The 5,386-nt window shown below is 32.2% G+C and overlaps 1 non-coding gene across 1 annotated transcript; it reads right to left on the bottom strand.

The window, feature by feature from the left end:
* Window positions 1-767: 767 nt before the first annotated feature.
* LOC131513248 (U6 spliceosomal RNA) lies at window positions 768-874 on the bottom strand. The gene has a single exon (XR_009262480.1). It is a non-coding gene; the product is annotated as a U6 spliceosomal RNA (small nuclear RNA).
* Between the last annotated feature and the right edge of the window lie 4,512 nt (window positions 875-5,386).

Raw genomic sequence — 5,386 nt, 5'->3', positions numbered from 1 at the left:
CTGATATGCTTTCATGTTTCAATCTAAGAAAATGAGGGTAAATCAACAAACAAGTCTGTGATAAGGAGAGGTTGGTGAGGTCATGCCAACTCCCTCCCTTCTTTTAATTTTGTCAGTGAAATGAAAAGCAATGTCATGTGTTGAGATTCAGATTCAAGGAGGAAGCATCAGAAGAGAGGAGTCTGAATAGAAAACAAAAAAGGAAGTGGACTTGTGGAAATACAATAGGATTGGTAGGCATCAGTAAGGGCATAATTGATGTTAGAGTTTCTAGATTTAAAGTAAGACTAGGGGCACCTGGGTGGCTCAGTTGGTTAAGCCTCTGACTTCACCTCAGGTCATGATCTCGTAGCTCATGAGTTCAAGCCCTGCATCAGGCTCTGTGCTGACAGCTCAGAGCCTGGAGCCGGCTTCAGATTCTGTGTCTCCCTCTCTCTTTGCCCCTCCCCTGCTTATGCTCTGTCTCTCTCTCCTTCAAAAATAAATACACATTAAAACATTTTTTTAAAAAAATAAAGTAAGACTATTGAAGGTTTCATATTTGCTTTACCACCCACATTTGGCTGTCCTACTGTAGACATGAATTGGGCTTTTTCAGACTTGCATCATGAAGATAGTGCTTTGTGGTAAGAGGTTTTTATAATGTAAGTAAGGTTTCATAATGATGACATATGGGGTGTAAGTAGTAAGAAGACAATTTAGATGTTGAAGGGTCTTAACTTTTAAGTAGGGGATAGGATGTTGAAAGAATGAATGTGGAGGACAATAAAAGGATGATAGGATTGATAAAGTGTGGGTGCCATCCTTACGCAGGGCCATGCTAATCTTCTCTGTATCATTCCAATTTTAGTATATGTGCTGCTGAAGTGAGCACAGGATGAGAAGGTTTAAAACTTTATTGCTATACATAAATGATGATGAGTAAATAAAAAATTATACTTTCTTCATGATGAAATTATTTAACATTATGATATTTTATTTCTTTCCACATTGATCAATAGATTAAATGTAATCCTTATTACAGTAATAGGAAGATTTTACTGAGGACCTCAACAATTTACCCGAGAAATTTTATAGATGTGTAAAGTTCATGAATAATGATTATCACAAAATAATAGTAAAAACAATATAGTCCTATCGGTGCCATTAACAATGAACCAGTACTGAAAGTTCAGTACAAGATAAATGTACATATAAGAAATTGTAATATGGTAAAAGTGACACCACATGTCAGTGGGAAACAGATGAATTTTTACTAAATCATTTGGGAAGAAAAGTTATCATTTAGGACAAAAATTATTTATAGAAAACTAGGGCTAAACATTTATGCTATGTTATATACAAAACATACACCCCACTGACTGTCAAAATGTGAAGGAAAAAACTTAGTGTAATCAAAGAAAATTCAGACAATTAATTATTACATAAGGATAGAGATTCATGTATTAAACAAATCACAAAGAATATATCATAAGTAAAATCATGAACTTGACTACATACATACAAAATAGGAATTTCTGTTCAAAGACAGCTTTCTTGAGTAAGAGTACGGTAACAGTATGAGAAAACATTTGTGCCATATAAATTTGAAAATGAATTAATCTTTGGAATATAAAAGTTGCCCTCCATATACCCAAAGTAAATATTACAAAATTAGGAATATTAAATAAACAGGAAATCCACTAGTGGGAAAATCTGTAGAGCTGGTAAGTCCATTGCTATTTTAGGAAATGAATGTTTCATATATTGCTTGCAAGTCTCTAGAACGATATAGCCATTCCGGAGGTCAACCTCAGAAGAATGTAATGAACTAAGGCAAATATTCACTCTAGGATTGAATAACTCATCCTGCACATATATGAATGGAAATGCTTGCCCTCGTCCACAAGGAACATTTGTGGAGATTTTCCTTTTATGTAGTTTTGTGACATTGATTATTGGAAATAATGTGCATCCCCGCAGTGGGAGGAAGCAGGTAAAATGTGATTAATGCATACAAAGCAACACTCTTAGCAATTATAAGCGGTTAATTTATAAAAAGTGCAACATGGTTGGAGTACATAATTGTACGTACATTACATAATGCTATGTAACATAATGCTTAGTGAAAACATGAAAAATGTTTTCCAACATATAAAGTAAAACTTAAAATCCTATATATTTAAAATGATACAGACATATTGTAAAATATTTATCAAACACATTGAAGTGTATACTTTGGAGAAGAGAGAAACAGTAATGTGATCAACAGGAAATTAATAAAAGAAAACTGGTAGAGCATACTTGCACAGTCAATGGCAGTATAACATTAATGTACATGTTTGACATCTAAATAAAGAAACCTATGATACATACATAATTTTTACTAATTTTGGCTTCAGTTTCTAGACAAAACTGTACTTTCTGTCTTTGCCTTATGTGTAGAATATTGTATTTCTGGAGAACTTTACAAGGATTTATGTACATTTGAACTAAAATTGTAGATTTTCTGAAGAGCACTAGATTAGTAAGAACATAATTTACAAGTTTTCTTGTTATGCAAGTAAGTTATTTTTCTTGCCTCATAGCTACATTACAAGTCTTGTTTGGCTTCTTTGTAACTTTGAAACAATATGAATAAAATTTCAATACTATTTTGAAAGAATTTCAAATGTCTTCTTTTTTTTTAGCTTTTAGTTTATTATAGAAAATGTATTTTAAAAATAAAGCACTTGCGGGACACCTGGGAGGCTCAGTCGGTTGAGCATCCAGCTCTTGATTTTGGCTCAGGTCATGATCGCAGGGTCCTGGGATGGACCCCCACATTGGGCTCTGTGCTGACAGTGTGGAGTCTGCTTGGGATTCTCTCTCTCTCTCTGTCACTCTCTGCCCCTCTCCTCTGCACACACACACACACACACACTCTCTCTCTCCCTCTCTCTCTCTGAAAATGAAATAAATCTAAAAAAAACAAGTACTTTCCCTTTGATGTTTCGTTTAACAATGAGAGTCTGAGGCAGACAGTGCAAGAAGCATATCCCGTGATTTCATATTTAATTCAAATTCTTTTTAATCCTTAGTCTTGTAACAGTTCCCTGAAAAAACAGTGGATTTATTATGAATTCAACAAATCAGTATCTTTGCGAACACTAGTTTCTATTGTACTCCTAATAGTTTTAAGTTGTTCCTAGCAATAGAAATATGATTTTAATTAAGCATAAACTATATTTTCTTCTCTAGAATTAATAAAATTTAACTATATTTATATTGGTGGATTTCATTGTAAAGTTAATATTTAGAAATATTCCACTATGTGTTTTTCACTTAGTTTGACCCTGAATAATGCAAGCTAACTAGCACTTTTCTTTTCCACTTTCAAATTGCTTTTTCTCTTGTCTAGAACTTGAATTTAGAAATGGCAGAATCTCAATAGAGGTAGAGGGTAATTTCCCACAAGACCTGGCTAATTTATAGCTTTCAACACACCAATGACCCCTACAATTTGGCAGTTGCTTCATTAATTCCTCTACACCTGCTCCATTTATCTTGCAAAAAAAAAAAAAAAGACAGATAAAAGACACAATCCTCTTTCACTGCAGCTATTTGCGAAGAAAAGTCCTTCATGTCTTTCTGAAGTAAATTGTAACCTGCATTATGGAGAACAAAACGACGGTAGCGTCAGATGAATGTTCCCAGTTTGTCACTGGGATGAAGAAGGAAAGTTTGAACAGCCACATATTTTTGGAAGAAGTTTTTTTCTGCTCTTTGAAATGTTATGGCCATTCAAAGACTTCAGTTTTCACCAGGATCTGCCATCTGAGTCATAAAATTTTAGAATTAAAAAAATAAAAATAAAAATAGCCTGAGATATTTTTAAAAATAATGTGTTCTTATAGTTAATGATAAATTATATAGGCTATCTCTTTCTCTCTCTCTCTCTATCATTTATCATCTCTCATCTGTATCATCTATGTATCAAATGAAAAAGACCATTTTAAGCTACCTATATTTAACACATTTATAAGAACAAGCATTTTATTTCCATGGAATATAAATGGTAATGTGAGTACTTCTAGCAGCATGGAAAATGTACTTTCATCAACAAGGAGTTTCATTGATTAAAAATAAAACATTTTAGTGTCAAACTTAGGAAAGCATCTATTTAACTGGTTGACTAACCAAGCACTTTTTTCCTTTCTTTTTTTGCAGTTTTTTCTATCGTTATTAATTTCGTAAAAACAAATATAATTTGTATTTTTGTTCCTCTTTTAAGGTAAATGGTTTGAATTATTGGTGTCTAGCAGGTGACGACATTTAAAAAAATAATATAATTCATAAAATATACTAAGGAAAGCTTTTGAGAATTTGCATTATTAACATATATTAAAGGTAGATATACACTTGAATTAGATATGGGTTCCCTCTTCAGTATTTCTATTTTCTATTATAAATTATTGAGGGTTGGTGATCACTGCAAAGACTGGATGTTTAATTCTTTGGTAAGATCCCCATGCCACTATTGCCAGGAGAAAGGTTTAACTTACACAGAACTACTTCTATTCTTGTGTTACCTGTATGTATCAAATATGGAGCTCACAAATTCAGACCATTGTTATCAACAGAGGCTGAAGAAGAACAAATATAATTTGTATTTTTGTTCCTCTTTTAAGGTAAATGGTTTGAATTATTGGTGTCTAGCAGGTGTAAATCGTATCACCTCTATAGTCGTCAAAATGGGAACAACTGAAAATCATGCTACACGTGATACAGCCTTGCGGTGTTTATATAGTCAGTCATATTATTTAGTTATAAGAATTATAACATAAAACATAATGTTTCAGATGCCGCAAATATTTATGGCATATGTGACTTAAAAAATAACCCATCAACAAGTATTAGTAAATAACATAAGAAAATATTTAAACATAGCATATATAGGCATGTCTAGATACTGCATTACTCTCTCTTTTTATTAATTCAAACTTACTTCCTAATTCAAATTAAAATATACTTCTAACTGTGGTGGATATCAACAGCAATGGAAATCTGAGAATTCTGCTTCTTTCATATGCAAAGTATAATAAGACATTGATACAACTGTTGGCAAGATGGTGTAACACTTTGTGATTTAGATAAATCATTTTACTATTTAGGAAATTGGGAATTATATAAATGAAAACCAGTTGTTGGAAGAATTGTCTTTTTTTTATGTGGGACTGGGATCCTTCTTTAGAAATAATTACAACTGGGTTTATAATTATTTATAAAATAATGAACATTTATGTAGTTATTTCAAAATGCCATTTACTACTTAAGGTCATTTCTATTAAAATGTTCATAAAATTATTTTTGGCTACAAGAAAGTATACACTTAGGCTAATAAATTTCATTTTTTTCTATTTGCAAG

The sequence above is a fragment of the Neofelis nebulosa genome, chromosome 5 (assembly GCF_028018385.1).
Source record: "Neofelis nebulosa isolate mNeoNeb1 chromosome 5, mNeoNeb1.pri, whole genome shotgun sequence".
NCBI classification, from domain to species: Eukaryota; Metazoa; Chordata; class Mammalia; order Carnivora; family Felidae; genus Neofelis; species Neofelis nebulosa.
Note: the sequence above shows the minus strand (reverse complement) of the source record. Positions and strands in the feature narration are given on the sequence as shown.